Source organism: Oncorhynchus keta, chromosome 21, assembly GCF_023373465.1.
Source record: "Oncorhynchus keta strain PuntledgeMale-10-30-2019 chromosome 21, Oket_V2, whole genome shotgun sequence".
Taxonomy (NCBI): domain Eukaryota; kingdom Metazoa; phylum Chordata; class Actinopteri; order Salmoniformes; family Salmonidae; genus Oncorhynchus; species Oncorhynchus keta.
Window position 1 is genome coordinate 39,784,673 of NC_068441.1, and position 18,775 is coordinate 39,803,447.

General features: G+C 42.0%; 1 pseudogene; it reads left to right on the plus strand.

The window, feature by feature from the left end:
- The first annotated feature begins 4,545 nt into the window (after positions 1 to 4,545).
- LOC118399704 (rac GTPase-activating protein 1-like) lies at positions 4,546 to 16,473 on the plus strand (annotated as a pseudogene).
- Positions 16,474 to 18,775: the final 2,302 nt, after the last annotated feature.

Sequence of the window (18,775 nt, forward strand, 5' to 3'; positions counted from 1 at the left end):
AGCCCAAATGCTACAGGTTGAAAGAAATTTCCATTGTTTTGGGTCCGGATAATGTGAGGTTTTATGTGTTGTTGTTGGAGGTGCATCTTGGTCAGTTTAGCTCAGAAAATGCCGCCCTCATCAATCTGCCGCCATAGGCGGATGCCTAATCCTGCCCAATGAGCGGGCCTGGCCGTGTGCCTGTTTGTTGAGTTGTTGTTGATGTTTTGGTTCTTGGGGATATGGAAAAATGAATCCTCTGCCAGGAACCACTTTGTGAATAGGGGATTCACTGTGTAATCTAATTTGTGTGATACCACTCTACCATGTTACTGTATGTACACACACACGCATGCACATCACATAACATTAATAAAATCGAGGCCTGTATAATACACACAGCTAAAGTTCCTATGACGTGATTGCCAGGGAACCTCACCCACCCACACACGCAGAATGTTGAGAGCATTGCTTCCTCTTAAGTGGATGTGTGTCGACGAAGTGGTCCCCTCGAGTCTAGTTGCAGATCCATTACCGTTGTTGTGTTGGAGCCACAGGAAAGCTGTTGTGCTCAGCACAACGCTGCCAGTCTGTGGGGATTCAGTAATAGTAATGACCTGAAACTCTCCACACCCTTGGATCCCAAACGTATCAATGGGACCCATCTAAAGCTTTTGGGTCTTTTCCAGTGACCCACTAAATACAGAAAAGCTAGATTCCTATTTTAAGGGACAACACAAAAGGGGTTTCTTGCAGTCAACCATCTTTGCTCATACCGGATGCACATCAAAAGCGTTATTATGCCCCTTGTACACAACACAATTTTTGTTTTGTGTTAAACAATAGACTTGATGTTTTGTTACAACGAACGGCAGAAAACATTGCCCTTTCCTGCAGTAAAATTACCAAATCTCCTTCTGGAGTCCTCATGGTGGAATGTTATTAATATTTTCAGTGCTTAAAAACCTCTTAATTAAGTATTTTGGTCTAAAATGACATACCCAAATCTAACTGCCTGTGGCTCAGGACCTGAAGCAAGGATATGCAAATTATTGATACCATTTGAAAGGAAACCCTTGGAAGTTTGCGGAAATGTAAAATTAATGTAGGATAATATAACACATTAGATTTGGTAAAAGATAATACAAAGAAAAAAAGATGCATATTCTTTTCCCCCCCATCATCTTTGAAATGCAAGAGAAAGGCCACAATGTATTATTCCAGTTTAGGCACCATTTAGATTTTGGCCACTAGATGGCAGCAGTGTACGTGCACAGTTTTAGACTGATCCAATGAACCATTGAATTTCTGTTCAGAATTTTGGATCAAGTCTGCCCAAATGTGCCAAATTGGTTTATTGGTACATTTTCAAGTTCATAACTGTGCACTCTCATCAAACAATAGCTTGGTATTCTTTCACTGCAATAGTTGCTGTAAATTGGACAGTGCAGTTAGATTAACACAAATGTAAGCTTTCTGTCCATATCAGATATGTCTATGTCCTGGGAAATGTTCTTGTTACTTAGAACCTCATACTAATCACATTAGCTGCACGTTAGCTCAGTGTCCCGAGGTTGAGACCGATCCTGTAGAGACTTGTAAAATCCGGAGGTGCCAGAACAAAAAGTGAGCGTGTAGAGGTGGTTGAACTCGGGAGCTCTGAGGTCCCAAAACGCATGAGAAATAAAGCCATGCATATACACTGTATATCGTCGCATTTGTGTAAGGCATTGAGCAGCATAGAGGCACTTACAAAAGTTGCACACATGGGGAACATTTTTTAGTAGCCTAGGTTCTGGGAAAAATGTATTTTTATAAACGCATTTTATGCAATTCTACGTAATTTTACATGACTGGAGGCTTTGGCAGAATATTTTTTCATACCGCACAAATGATCAAAATGACAGGCTACTTTGACACCAACAAACTGAGAATCTGAGATCAATAAAAATGACCTTGTTTTGAATACATCAATAGCCTAGGCCTAGGTGTGTGGAGACATATTGGCTACAATATGATAAGGAAACTATAGTCCTTAAAATGCTTTCCAGTTTCACTGACCCACCCAATGATGAGCAGCTCTCACGCTGGTGATAGCGAATGCACTGGTGCCAAAAGCCTATCTTACTCTTCTTTTACTTTGTACACTAATATTTGGAAGTTGATCAAATATTTTGGTAGCCTACAGCAGTCTCATGTCTATCAGAGCAGAGAAAGGGAGAGAGATCATATAAAGTGATTATCATTCTAGTTCTGTGAGAGACACATGCGCTCTCCTCACACAGCCAACGCCAGGCGTTGGTCTCAAACATGCTGTAGGTTACAGTGTTACGCAAACCATAAGCCCAGGTCGGCCCAACTCTTAGAATATCAGGACCAGGCTGAAAATCTACTTTTTCACACTGTGTTTTTAAGGGGGAAAGAATAATTAACGAAGAGGCAACTCGAATGAGCTTTGATCTCTTTTATTAGAATTTATACATGACATGAGGTATCGGATACAGATAGGTTCCGGGAGAAAACAGATGTGCTGACCCTGTTCTGGCAGGATCCAGCTCAAGATAAGCACTTTCACAATTAAAAACATGATTCTTTTTTTAAATATCAGATATCAGTGTCAAACAGTTTTGTTATACATTATTTCAGTCTTCTGTGATGTATATAAAGTGTAATATTGGAATGCAAATTCAACATGCAATATATCTACAGAAGTTGACTGTTTGTCTGTTACCCTCTTTGTTTTATTCCTGAGTCTGATAGTGACCCTGACAGGGGAGATGAAGGCTTTTTCTCCTGTACCCTCTTGACTGTAAAATACTTGATCCAGCCACACTGTTTTACAGGTAGTTTCATGTTTCACTCTAATCAGTTTAACTCATGTGTTAACACATGCTTGTAGGTGGCGGGAAGCCCTACCAGCATCATATGTGTGGATAGTATGCATTAGAGTTGAAGGAGTTGAAGGATGTGAAGTGCTACAATGGATGGAATATTGTGTGTACAAAGAATGCGTACAGATTTAAGTGATGTAGGGCAGAAGGAGTGGTGTATTTTAATAGAAATCTGTTGGTAAAACTCTTCACTGACATGATAGGTGGTGGCTTATTTCCCAAAATGCCTTCTCTGGGTTGTTTGGTAATGCAAAGTCAATTCATATTCTCTTTCCATATCACAGTCTTTGTAAGACGGATGCCAAGCTTCCTAGAGAGGAAACTCACTAACTTCTCTAGTCAGTCCAAGACAAAGTAGACTGATTTGAGAGGAAAGAGAGCGTTCCCGGCAGTTAATTGATGCTTGATTAGTGGAATATTTGCCAAGCCACGGAAAGGGCCTCGAACTGTTGTATAAATAATAGATATAGACAAAGAGTCAGTATTATTGACTGACAAGTCCAATGATCTCAAATCAAGACTAATGGATCTACAGTAGTGGAAGAGCAATGTGAAACACAAATAAGACAATTATGAGTGAGCGACTAGCGTAGCAGAGTTAATGCTCGTGGTGTGTGTGTACAGGTGTGTGTTTGCCTATTTGCATGTCGTCCTATTTTTTACAAACACATACAATTTTCATCCAAATGTGTTTGTATGTTAGCGTGTGTCCGCAAGTGAGTGAGTGTCTGTCCTCCTCATTATATGGCACAGTAAAGCTGATGCAGGGCCCAGATACGCCAGCATGGTTTGATTAATGATGCTGTGGGGTATGTCCCATGTGTGACAGACAAACTAAAGGAGAACAGGCAGCAGTGTCTGAGTAAAGACCTGATCATTCACAGACATTCCACCCTATATCTCTTTGGTGTCTTTCACCCCAGAGCCTTGAAGAATGTAACATGGAACATTTCTCTCTAATGCATTCTCTATTTATTTCTACCTACACTGGTTTTTACTGACCCACCCAATGATGAGCAGCTCTCTCGCTGGTGATAGCGAATGCACTGGTGCAAAAAGCCTATCTTACTCTTCTTTTACTTTGTACACTAATATTTGGAAGTTGATCAAATATTTTGGTAGCCTACAGCAGTCTCATGTCTATCACAGCAGAGAAAACTGAGAGAGATCATATAAAGTGATTATCATTCTAGTTCTGTGAGAGACACATGCGCTCTCCTCATGTTCCCTATTCCAGGGTTTCCCGAACTCAGTCCTGTGGACCTCCCTGGGTGCACATTTCGTTTTTTTGCTCTAGCACTACACAGCTGATTCAAGTAACCAACTCATAATATATAATAATAATAATATAATATAATATATGCCATTTAGCAGACGCTTTTATCCAAAGCGACTTACAGTCATGTGTGCATACATTCTACATATGGGTGGTCCCGGGAATCGAACCCACTACCCTGGCATTACAAGCGCCATGCTCTACCAACTGAGCTACAGAAGGACTCATCATCAAACTTTGATGATTTGAATCAGCTGTGTAGTGCTAGAGCAAAAAACAATATGTGCTCCCAGGGGCCCCAGGAGCGAGTTTAGGAAAATCTACCCTATTCGAATGTATTTAGCCTCTCGTTGTGAGCGTAGTTACACTCCAATTCTCATGGTGGCGATAATGCCCAAATAGCTGCCATCTGCATAGTCAGAAAACCCACCCGAAGAAACGCCTTCTTTCTCGGCGCCTGGTTTTTGAAACGCTTGGAAAGGTTGCTAGAGACAACGTAGCCCACTTATTGTCACGATTTACAATAGATGTTGCCTTTGATAGCAGCTGGAAACATCCGCCGTGGGACACTTTTCCAGGAAGGACCAAAGTCCGTAAGTATCTGCTCATGTTTGTTTTCAATATATTTGTATTTAAAAAAAAATAAAGTTAGCAAAGGTTAGCTAGCTATAGTAGGTGATACCCTGCTTGATTGCTAAAAAGTGGAGGTGAGTCCGTTTCAATCTGTTGAGCTAACTTTGGCAGCTAGGCTAGCTATCTATTATTTATAATCTTGCTAACGTTATAACTACATACCAAATAAATAAAGTCGGAGAGAAAAGGCTATACTAGAAACCGTTTCTAAAACATACTGTACTGTCTTTGCTAGAACATCTTTGAAGTCCCCTGCTGGGTTTCTGTCATGTGCTTTATCAGGACATGGAATCGACCGTGCTGAACCTGCACAACCATTTCCAGAATCTTTGTGCATGCTCCGATATTCTCAACGAGGGCCTCGAACCACGTAAGTGACCAGTGTAGCATGCTTTTGGTGGATTGTTGAATCTGTGCCCATGCCATTGCATATCAGGTATGGCAGGTTTTCAGCAGACCAGAAACTCGTTGAAAAACCATGTGTAATGACATTGAACGATTAACTAGCAACTGGAGGTTTGCTGGAGTAAGTTTTCCAGGTGCCCTTGCACAAGACACTTAATGACCCCAAAACTGAAAGGGGGTTGGAAGTAGGTTTTAAAAAACGCTAAATAATCTAAAATGGATAACCTATTGCTCATTCACTTAGACAAGGCGGAAGGAACCCTTGCCCATCTCTGTTGCCCCCCCGTTCACCCCTCACCACAATAAAAATAGGGGAGATTGACTTTAAAAGAGTAAACTGGTCTGAATGAGATAAAAGCAGATCTTCAACCAATAACCATCCCATTGGCTTTATTTCTTTGTACAGAGTTCATCCAAATGGCTCTGAACTTTGAGGACTGCAGGAGGAAGTGGCTGCAGTGGGAGGAGGAACTGGGAGCCTGCAAGGAGGTGCTGACCAAAACAGAGACTGAGAGGGGGGCTCTGGAGATCAAGCTGAAGCACGCCCGCAACCAGGTGGACGTGGAGATCAGACGGCGCCAGCGGGCAGAGGCAGAATACGCTAAACTGGTTGGTAAACAGTTTATAAGACTGCTACAGTTTTTCTTTAAGTTTCTTTTTTACCTTTTACTTAACAAGGCAAGTCAGTTAAGAACAAATTCTTATTTTCAATAACAGCCTAGGAACATTGGCTTAACTGCCTGTTCAGGGGCAGAACGACAGATTTGTACCTTGTCAGCTCGGTGATTCGAACTTGCAACCTTTCAGTACAGGTCGCAGGTAATTCTACGTCATAATTGTACATGTTGTGGTGGCTTCTATTGCGTAATGCTGCTCATTTGTGATGTTTACTGTCAAAAAGAGGACAAAGTTTGAAGAAATCTATGGTTAGATGAATTAGTTACTAGTTATGAGTTGGTAAGAAATTCACAGAATCACACTGTTTGGGTGGCTATGATATTGTGGGGTAATTTAATCTGTGTGTAGGAGCGTCAGATCCAGCTAATCCAGGATATGCTGGTGGCGGAGAGCTCCAGCACCAGCCTCCACCTGAGTGAGGAGCAACGCTCTGCCCTCGCCTTCCTCAACGCCCACTCCCAGGCCGCACAGGCTGCCAAGAACAACCCCAACCTCAACACCTTCCACAGGCACTGTACACCCCTTTTCAGCCATGCCTGGCCTGCGTTCATTGGAGCACCAACGGAAATAGTTTTGACATGCAAAACAAATATATATGTTTCCTTGAAGACGTAATTAGATATGCCTATCCTGTTTGGGAACGTTTGATTCCGTTTTGTGTTTAGTGAATATGACCCAGATTGTTCAGGTTCAGAAAGGGATCGTAACCAAGCCTACCGTCATGTCTTTCAGGTTAACCACCATAGATTAATCTGCTTCCTTGTTGTCAGACATTAGCTATGACAAAACAGATGATTCTCTGGTTAGTATTGCATTTTACATTTCACCTTGTCCCCAAGGGGACATTTGTCTTGTGACACATCACAAAAATACATGAAAACAATATGCCAAAATAGAAAAAGTGACAAATGGATATAGCCACACTAATAATACCTATATAAACATGAACTATTGGGTTGTCATCGCTCTATATTTCCTGTAGGATTGGTACTCTTCTGTGATGAGGACAGTGCGACTGAGAACTGCAGAAAGGGGTGAGTGGATAGTTACTGTTTAGTTTAGTGCTTGACAGATCATCAATGGAAATGTAGGTACATTTTTTAAATCATTTTATATCTAAAGTGTCTAGTCAAGGTTAGTGTGGGAATGTAGTGCTACAATGCGCAGTCATTTGAAAGTACTGTTAGCTCAGTCATTCCTATTTATTTCCACAGCGTTCCTCCAGAACCCTTGCTGAGCCTCCACAGCAGGTGGTGAAGAAACCCCGCTCCACTGGCCGCACTTCTGAGAGGGTACTACACAATGCATTGCCTGACCACTCGCCCTGAATTGAATTCCTTTGTTTCTATTGATCGCTAAATGCATTCAGTCTGAAACTGCAATCCTGGAAGTTGTATGTGTGACTTCAAAATGAGGGGTATTGAACAAAATAAATGAATAAGTGATTGGATCTTCTCTAACCAATCGAAGTTGATAACGTCATGTAGGCTGGCTCCAACCCAAAGGATTGGTTTCTGGGACCAATCAGAACAGTCAGAATGTGTTCGCATTCTAGACATGTTTTATTTATTTTTATTTAACCAGGTAAGTTGACTGAACATTCTCATTTACAACAATTACCTAAGGAATAGTTACAGGGGATAGGAGGTGGGGGGGGGGGATGAATGAGCCAATTGTAATCTGGGGGTGATTAGGTGGCCATGATGGTATGAAGACCAGATTGGGAATTTAGCCAGGACACCGAGGTTAACACCCCTAGTGACCACAGAGAGTCAGGACACCTGTAACGTCCCATCTGAAAGACGGCAACCTACACCGGGCAATGTCCCCAATCACTGCCATGGGGTGTTGGGATGTTTTTTTAGACCAGGGGAAAGAGTGCCTCCTACTGGCCCTCCAACACCATTTCCAGCCGCACCTGATCTCCCATCCAGGTACCGACCAGGACCATCCCTGCTTAGCTTCAGAAGCAAGCCAGCAGTGGGATGCAGGGTTTTCAGCAGGCAAATTCCAACTATCGTAGAGAAGAACTGTCGGTTTGGCTGGAGCGGTGTGGGTGGGTATCCAGGCAACTCCTTGCAGGCTTCTGAAGTTAATGCCAATGTAGCTAATGCTAGAGAAAAACTGAATTTCTAACCGTAGTTTCACTTGATTTGGATAGCACTCAGCACACTGCTATTCAATGTGTTGAATTTCAGTCAAAAGACCCATTTCCCGCCCGCGAAAAGTTGCGTGCTCAGTTTCGCACCAGAAAGAGGCTTGTTTACATTGAAGTGAATTTGACAACATCCAAATTCAGATGCAGCACATTTAAGTTAACAAAGTAGTCAGATGGTTATCATCTCCAACATTGCAGATGTCAGAGGATTGATTACTGAGCAACCCAAGCGAGACAAGGTAAAATATCACAAATAGAGCTAGATAAAGCCAGAAGAGTAATATACTTGTTGAACATACAGTAGCTATAGCCATTGTGGGTTTTAAAATGTTTTTATTTTATTTTATTTTTACAGGGACAGTGCACATTAATCAACGTTTCAGTAACAGTGACGGTTTTAGCCAGCCGGCTAATTTTCAACCGCAGTCCCTGGGCAGGTTATTAAAAACAATTACAATATAGACAGTAGCACCATAGACATAGCAACATAGGACAAGCAAGACATAGCATACAGACAGAGCAACATAGAACAAAAAGCAGCAAGACAAAATTCATAAAAGCAACAAAGTGTTTCCACACCTCACAAGCTACAGATAACATGGAAAGTGGCAACACACAGCTAGGGACCATGTTCACAAATCTGATTGACCTTTAGCCATGTCGTCAAGCATTTTGTGAAAGTGTGATATGTGGTGCAGTTATGTGTGTCTGATGGCAGTGTATTCCAGACATGGGAAGCTCTCACAGAGAATGCAGATTTACTAAAGGTGCTTTTCCTTAGGGGAACTATACAGTCACCTCTCATGGCAGACCTTGTGGATCTGCTGCCATATGTCTGGGTTTTCTGTTTAACAAAAATATTTTTCATGGTCATCACTCACGGCTAAGTTTGTCAAGGTCCCAACATCGGAGTAAAGCTATTCTGCTACAGGGTTTTTGATGTTAGCATGTGCGCGCATCATTCAAACGTTTGCATGTAAACAAAACATTGCTCTGTAGAACTTTATCAGTTGTTTCAAATTGTTTAAAAAGAAATATGCTTCTGTTTTGCTTTCTCCTTTTTCAGCATTATTTCATGTGACTCAAGTTTTATATATGTATTATTACAGGTGAATGAGTCCAGAGTGACCAAGACCACCATCACAGTGCCTGTCAATGGAGTGTCACGCCTTGGTCTTAGTATTTTGTGTTTTCTTTCTTTATTTGGTCAGGCCAGGGTGTGACATGGGTTATTGTGGTGTGTTTTTTTGTCTTGGGGTTTTGTGGGGTGAATAATTAGTCTATGGCTGCCTGAGGCGGTTCTCAATCAGAGTCAGGTGATTTATCTGATTGGGAACCATATTTAGGCAGCCATATTCTGTGAGTGTTTTCGTGGGTGATTGTTCCTGTCTCTGTGTAGTTGTTCACCAGACAGGCTGTATAGGTTTTCTTGTTCCGTTTGTTGTTTTGTAATATTATAAGTCATTTCATGTCTCGTTCAGTTTCATTAAAGAACACTAGTAACCACTACGCTGCATTTTGGTCCGCTTCTCCTTCAACAGACGAACGCCGTTACATGGAGGTCCGGTAGAGGCCTTGTCCACCATGGAGACAGTGCCTGGCTACTGGACAGGCAGCAGGAAGAGGACCGGTGAGACTGCACTAACAAGCCTGTAGTACCTTATTCTTGACAGCCATGTTCAGATGCGCACAATGTATTAAAATTTGAAGAAAATTAAGTAGTTCTTCTAGTTTGAGGGGTAAAAACTTGACGTTCTCTTGTTTTTCCAGCTGCTCAGGGCTGGGACACTACTTCTATTGACCAATCAGAGGCAGCGAGCGAGGCTCCCAGCACCCCATGCAGTAAGGCTCCGCCCCAACCAAAACACCCAGAGCCAAAGTGGGGGCCCGAAAGCACGAGTTCCTTGCCAAAACGTTACACGTTCTGTTATTACTTTTTGTTTGTAACACACTTTTGTCTGTAATACACTTGTTGTTCTGTGGGGATCTAATTAGCATAATAATAAAACAATTCCATCAAAATCCATCAGTTTAAGATAGACTTATGTTTTTTTTCCATTGGGTGCGTCTCAATCCACCACATCTGCCTATGTCGCACTCCCACATCAGGTGACAGAGCTAGAGCGATGTTTGTCAGACCATGAAAATCGGTGTCTCATGAAAACGTCTTTAGCGTCCGAAAGGTTTGGCCTACAAACCTGTGTCACCAGCGTCCGTCTGTCCTGTCCCCTCTCCTCACACAGGTGATCAGGTCAGAGTTCTGTGTGCCGTGTGGAAGGAAGACCAAGTTTGGGAAGCTCTACCTGAGGTGCCAGGGCTGGTGGCTCACCCAGAATGCTGTGACCGCTGCACCCTGCAGTGTAACCCTATCTCTACAATAATATAATAATAATAATATATGCCATTTAGCAGACGCTTTTATCCAAAGCGACTTACAGTCATGTGTGCATACATTCTACGTATGGGTGGTCCCGGGGATCGAACCCACTACCCTGGCGTTACAAGCGCCATGCTCTACCAACTGAGCTACAGAAGGACCACAGGCAGCACCCCCATCAGGATCAGAGAGGTATTACACCTGGGGAGTTAGTTATATATTCTTAGATTGACAACACTTCATATTTGCAATGCTTATACAGCAACAACTAATAATAATTTTGTATTTATGAATCAGGGTCCTGTGTATGGTTAGATGGATTATGACTGGTTTGTATCACACCATATGTGTTTTGAATGCCTTCTCCAAATGTCCCATGTCATGAGTGTTTATCTTGTGTTGCAGCTAAGCACCCTTGCAGACTACGCTCCCTCCTCCTCTCCCATGATCCCTGCCCTGGTGGTCCACTGTGTCAAGGAGATCGAGCACAGGGGTTTACACGAGGTGAGCAGCCATTTCAGCACTTAAATGTTGCCACTTTAGCACATACAAAATTCACTTTACTTTTTTATGCATATCAGCACTTTTTTACAAAATGTACCTTGATTATTTCCATTGAACTGATGTCATCATTCCTATCCTGACTGCCAGTTAATATTCCATCCCATTCTTTCTTTCTCTCTCCCTCCCTGTCAGATGGGTCTGTACCGTGTGTCGGGCGAGGGGCGCACAGTGAAGGAGCTGAAGAAGAGCTTCCTGCGGGGGAGGACAGTGCCTGTCCTGGCCAAGGTGGAGGACATCTACTGTGTCACGGGCCTCCTCAACAACTTCCTGAGAAACCTCCCGGAGCCTCTCCTCACCTTCCGCCTCAACTGCGACTTCATGGAGGCTGCAGGTCCATCTTCAGCTGTTGGCTGACGCATTGGTTTCTTCACCTTGTAAGTAGTCTATGGAGCTCTTATCTTATTCCTCTTGTCTTGAACACAGAAATCCAGGACAATGGCAATAGCCTGTCGATGATCTACCAGACCATCAGTGAACTGCCCCATCCTAACAGAGACACTCTGGCCTATCTGTCCATCTACCTGCAGAGGTATGGCAGAGCTTCAATCCACCTCATGGTTACTCCATCAAACCGCCATTTAAGGCACAATCTGTAACTTGCAAAATCAGTCAAAAGTGGAGCCCCTGCCTGCACGTGTTACTGTAGTGGTGAATGTAACTATTAACGTTATTTAAATTCTGTAGTAACTGCCCCCCATAATAAAAGACAAGTTTAAAAGCAAGTCCTGATTTCACAAGGCACTGGAGGAGCTTGAACCTGACTTGAATCCCTCTGAAATGGTTGACGATGTTCTATCAGGGTGGCCCAGTGTGTACTAGACACCAAGATGGACATCACCAATCTGGCAAGAGTGTTTGGACCCACTCTGGTGGGTCATGCTGACCCAGACCCCATGACCATCCTGCACGACACCAACAGACAACCACAGGTATGTAGAGATCTATATAAATATATATTTAGACATACATATGTAAAATAAGCTGAATTTAAGTTATTTCTATATTATGTGGACACTTATTTATCGGCTGTCTAGTTGAACAGAATATTGTTATTATATTACAGTACCCTTTTGAATACCCAATAACAATGATTAGCTATTCTTAAGTGGTGAAAACAGTTTTGAGAGATTCCTATTGATGTACACAGGTGATTGAGTGCTTGTTGGACCTTCCTTATGAGTACTGGAGCCAGTTCACAGTGGAGCAGCACACCCATCCAGACGATGTGGTCAAAGACGATGCTAACTGCTACAACACTCCAGACCACAAAGGTAAGCAGCTTTGAGAACCCGTCTCTCCTTGCCTATAGGCATACAGTAGTGTCTAGGAAGGTCTAAAATACCAAACATACAGTATCCTTTACCATTGCTATGTTAATAGTTTAAAAGGGTACTGAATGAAGTAAATGGCATGCTCTTAGTTTCACTTTGGAGCTACAGTACAGTTTCACACTGGTAGGTGTGTGTGTAATGCTTGAATGTGATGTGGAAATACGGGGTGGGCAATTTTCCAAAATGATCTCACAATATTGGGCAGTCTGAAATAATATTCTCCTAAATATGTTAATTCTCTGGCCACACAGTGAGCATGCTGGGACCAGTGACCACTCCAGAACACCAGATGACTAAAACACCCTCTTCCAGCTCCCTGTCTCAGCACATGAAACAGACTTTCTCCAGCACCACCATGTAAGCACCACAATCTAACCATAGGGCACATCTCAAATGGGTCTAATGTATTTTAGGGCTGTCCCCGACAACAACAAAAATCTTGGTAGACCGAGAGTCGTCTGGTCGAAATTTGAAAAGGTGTATTTTTCCATATATAAACAAATCCTATGTGTTTTACTCAAATCAACTATATGCACTGAGCTTGTCTGATGCTTTAAGTGCACTGTTTGATGAAACTGTGCACTTATAGTCACACTGCACTTCTAGTCCCAATAGTTAACACGCATGACTAGAGGCAGTCTGACCACAATTGATTTGATTGTGGCAGGCTGGACTCAGACTTGCAGCTCTGTGTTAAAAAACAAATGACAGTGAGTGACTGTGTGACTAACACCTGTTGTCTCTCTCTCTTACCGTGCTGCAGCGACCACCACAGAACATCAACAGCGTTCATAGTGTTGTCTCTCTCTCTCTTACCGTGCTGCAGCGACCACCACAGAACATCAACAGTGTTCATAGTGTTGTCTCTCTCTCTTACCGTGCTGCAGCGACCACCACAGAACATCAACAGCGTTTATCGCTTTGTCTGTGTTGCTGAAGCTGCAACATAATTACAGCCATTTCTGATTGAAAAGTTCTGTTATCGAAATCCCTCTTTGTTTAGGAAAAACATTCCCTATTCCCTCAACCCTTACTTTCTTTACGTTCCACGTATGCATCGCATGCACGTGACCAATAGGGCCTGAACTATATCATAATCGCATCAATAAATTGCATATAACAAACTCTGAACACGTAGCACGTGACACCAAATTTGATGCAGAGGACGTGACAAAAAATGTTGAAACTGGGCAATGTTTACTGCTTCCTCGGGAGGTTAAGGGGAAGTCAGATGTGTGGAATGAATTTGACTAGTTGTGGGAAATACTTGAGGTCAAGAAAAATAAGTTAAGTAGCAAGCGCTGAGTGCGTATTATGTGTGCCGAACAGGTTCTGTATAGATTACAATATATTTTTCTCATCATTTGTAACAATGAATGCAATTTCCGAAATTGAACTTTTTATTTATTGTTTACGCTAATTACTCTTGGGTCGCTTATTTTAACTAAAATGCTTGCTTGCATTTCAAATCATGAATGTCTCGTATGCTGTGTGATGACATGAACAAATAAATGATCGATTGATTGATACAGCAGCCTATATAAGTATTGAAATATAGGCCTCAGGAAGTTATGGTATTAAGACTCCACAGGATGGGCTCTTGGGCCTATAGCTCGATGGTGGTTATACAAGGCTGCTATACTAAGCCTACTAATGATAATGACATTACTTATTATTATAATGATGATCATAATAACTATAAGAAGGAATTTGGACCAGCGTAAACGGCACTAAATCAATTCTAAATGATACCAGAGAGGTTGTTCTAATTGGAAAATATATATTTTAAGCCATTACAGCATAGCAAAGATCAAAACCAGTTTCATTTGGGAAATTGTTTATCTAACATATTGTGTGAGGCTTGGCACTCACGGAATCACTAGGCTATTAAACAAACATTCAGATCCTGCTTTTGTTGCCTGTTTGTCTTATTTCTGTAGATGTATTGATTATCTATTTAACCAGGCACATGTAAGTTAGGCTATTGATTATAGATTGAATTAAGTTGGTTTCCTCTCATCTCCTAACTCCACTGCTGCCTCCACCACATTGTTCTCAACACAGATATGCTGGTTAACTTTGCTATTATGCACATAGCAACATGGTCTAGGAAAATGCACTGATGTTTCAGAACAAGAAAAATAGAAAGCACATTTATAAAATAATATTTTTATTAGTGTTGCACTGTTGTTCTTATGTAATATGACCATATACATTTTCAGCGGCACATGTCATAGAGTGATGGACTGTGTCATCCCCACGGCCTCCACAATGGATTAGTCCACTCAGACAGGCACGAATCAGGCAGGTGTCTTGTACACCATGATTTAATTTTTTTGCTACTGCTCAACTAAGGAAATCTCGACCAACAGCCTATTGACCAAACAATCGACCAGTCAACTAAATGGAGTCCGCCCGAAATGTGTTTTATTGGGTGATAAATCTGCCTGAATGTATTTTTAATATTCTCGTTAGCTTGGATTATATCTGTTCTTAATTTGCTTAATCTGTGGTTATATCAGAGTGATGGAGTTGAATGTTTTTTATTCTTATATACATTTACAGATTTGGAAGCAAGAGCAAGGCATCCACTAGCTCAAGTCGCCAAGAAGGCTTCTTTGCCTCCCCTCAGCTGAAGTAATGGTCAAACCACGGTATTATGGTGTAACATTATTTTAAACTCTTTTTCTAAAGAACCAATAATGAGGTTATGTGATCAAGGAACAAAACTGTTCATTTTTACATAGCCACTGTACATAGGAAACCACTGCAATGTCACAATGTATTTTTACTATTTTATATCAAACATATTTCAATGTATTTTTTGTGCAATATTAGATTTAGCTTTAAACACGGTCATTCTTGTTAACATATCTACTACTGTAATATGGGAAGCTACTGCTGTATATTTTATACCAATTTATATCACAAACTTATTTTAAACTTTATTTTCTAACGAACTACAATATTTGATGTTGCTTTAAACACTAATGACTTGAAATAGTTTTATTTAACGTTAAACTAAAATCATTATTACACAAATCACTTAGCCTAAAATATCAACATAAAAAGGATTGAGGTTTGAACCTCTATATTTAATGGGATACCTTTTGTATTTACGATAATTAATCAGTATGATCTGATCCATCTAATCATGGAAGAACGAGTAACTGTTAGCCAGTGTGAAGTTGCTGCTACATCAAACCAAGGACCTTTGGTGATCCGACATGGGCTCAAATACTTTTTTCAAATCTTTAAGTACTGTTATCATTTACTTTAGCCTGCCTGGAATGCTAAATGGACAGGATTTGCAGTTTTGCCACTATTCTATTAGTTCCATTGTGCCAGGCAAGCTCAATCAAGCCAAGCTAAAGTATTTGAAACCAGGTCTGGTATTGACCAGTATACATTACAGTACATAAAGTGTTGTGTAATGCATTAGTTAATTAGGTCTATAAATGATGCATTGGTAGTGGAACTCTTTTATTCTGTGATTGTAATCACAGAGTTGGAGGGACACTAGCATTGGATTGGAACAGAAAAAAAAAAACATTTGCACAGTCCTGTAAACGTTAATGTGATCTGTATTTTGGAATGCAATGATTGTATGTTTTTCTTTATTGATGATTTAAGTAGTTTTTTTTGTGGTAAAATAATAATGCTAACCTTTATTAGATAACACATAAGAGGGGATTATGTAAACTTTCTAACCAAAGATGGCAAAGACCACCAGAATGTCCCTCAGGCTATATCTGTAAGAATTGGAAAATGGTTGTAATTGTCCTGTTTATTGATACACAATTCTCCCAAACAAATGTACAAGGTGATGTAGAAAGAGTTGAAGATTTCGATACAATAACACTGAAGTGATTTCTCTTTCAGGTGTGTTTAGCTGAGTAGTTTCAAGGGGATGCAATTGCACCATTTGACACACCATCAAAATGCTCTGTTTATACTATCTTTCCCCCTCTAAGAAATGCAATTTGTTGATCATGTGAATATAAAGTTTGTATCAACTTTTTTTTGTGTATGCTCAGTTTCTTGTTTATGACGACAGGATTAAAGGGATATTTCACTCAAATCGGTTTTTCGGATCTAAAAAGATTTGTCTGAAGTTTACTTCGTCTCATTCTATCAGTTGTATAGATTCAGACTATATCTCAATCCCAAATAAAAGGAAGAGATTGGCACACAATTATTTTCCTTTCAACTGTTGTACTGGCTTCTTTTATCCTTACTAGCACAGATTTTGAAGACTACAACTATTTTTGAGGAAGGTTTTTTTGGCTACTTGCAATGATCGGGATATGCAAAGTCTTAGTGTGCACCACATCCCATTTGAAACCAATGTACTTCCGTCAGACCTCATGCGTAATCTATGCATGGCGTAATTCACATCTAGGATGTTTGGAGGGGAAGCGAAGGAGTGATGGAGATGGAGAGAGTTTGGACCAGCAAATCACTTTATTTCCTCCAATTTGGTATCAAACACAACAGGCTGCTGCTACAGAGTGCCTGCTACTGCTGTGGTGCCCCATTAAAACAGAATGTATTGCTGCCTTAAGAGCAGCACACATGACACATTTTCTCCTCCCTCGCTCTCATTTGCACTTCTTATCCCTGGCTGGCTGTTTACGGTTAGAATGTTTTTCTCACTGACTGCTGTTAGACAAGCTCGTCAGAGTGGCTCATTACAGGCCCAAATGGGTGGAGATATCACCATGCCTACCTACCCATCAGCGCCTGCAATCCCTGGCATAGACGTCACCTGAGAGAATGCCTCAAACAGCCAGGCTTGCCAGCCCAGAGTCTCTATGCCCATCATGGCTTCAACAGACATCATACCTGGATGCTTCAGAAAGGTGCAAAGTTACCCAATTTTTTTCAGATAGAAATACACTGCTCAAAAAAATGAAGGGAACACTTAAACAACACAATGTAACTCCAAGTCAATCACACTTCTGTGAAATCAATACATTTCACATGCTGTTGTGCAAATGGAATAGAAAACAGGTGGAAATTATAGGCAATTAGCAAGACACCCCCAATAAAAGAGTGGTTCTGCAGGTGGTGACCACAGACCACTTCTCAGTTCCTATGTTTCCTGGCTGATGTTTTGGTCACTCTAGTGAAAGGCTTCTTGTCTGTGTCAAAAGGCCTCAGAGGAGAGTCTGATTGGACTCCAGTGAGAGGCTTCTTGTCTGTGTCAGAAGGCCTCAGAGGAGAGTGCGTTCACTCTAGTGGTAGCATGAGACAGAGTCTACAACCCACACAAGTGGCTCAGGTAGTGCAGCTCATCCAGAGTGGGACATCAATGCGAGCTGTGGCAAGAAGGTTTGCTGTGTCTGTCAGCGTAGTGTCCAGAGCATGGAGGCGCTACCAGGAGACAGGCCAGTACATCAGGAGACGTGGAAGAGGCTGTAGGAGGGCAACAACCCAGCAGCAGGACTGCTACCTCTGCCTTTGTGCAAGGAGGAGCCCTGCAAAATGACCTCCAGCAGGCCACAAATGTGCATGTGTCTGCTCAAACGGTAAGAAAAAGACCCCATGAGGGCCCGACGTCCACAGGTGGGGGTTGTGCTTACAGCCCAACACCGTGCAGGACGTTTGGCATTTGCAAGAGAACACCAAGATGGGCAAATTCGCCACTGGCGCCCTGTGCTCTTCACAGATGAAAGCAGGTTCCCACTGAGCACGTGACAGACGTGACAGAGTCTGGAGACGCCGCGGAGAACGTTCTGCTGCCTGCAACATCCTCCAGCATGACCGGTTTGGCGGTGGGTCAGTCATGGTGTGGGGTGGCATTTCTTTGGGGGGGGCCAGCCCTCTGTGCTCGCCAGAGGTAGCCTGACTGCCATTAGGTAACGAGATGAGATCCTCAGACCCCTTGTGAGACCATATGCTGGTGCGGTTGGCCCTGGGTTCCTCCTAATGCAAGACAATGCTAGACCTCATGTGGCTGGAGTGTGTCAGCAGTTCCTGCAAGAGGAAGGCATTGATGCTATGGTGTGGCCCACCCGTTCCCCAGACCTGAATCCAATTGAGCACATCTGGGACATCATGTCTCGCTCCATCCCCACAGACTGTCCAGGAGTTGGCGGATGCTTTAGTCCAGGTCTGGGAGGAAATCCCTCAGGAACCTTCCGCCACCTCATCGGGAGCATGTCCAGGCATTGTAGGGAGGTCATACAGGCACGTGGATGCCACACACACTACTACTACTACTGAGCATCATTTTGACTTGTTTTAAGGACATTACATCAAAGTTGGATCAGCCTGTAGTGTGTTTTTCCACTTTAATTTTGAGTATGACTCCAAATCCAGACCTCCATGGGTTGATACATTTGATTTCCATTAATCATTTTTGTGTGATTTTGTTGTCAGCACAATCAACTATGTAAAGAAAAAAGTATTTAATAAGAATATTTCATTCATTCAGATCTAGAATGTGTTATTTTAGTGTTCCCTTTATTTTTTGAGCAG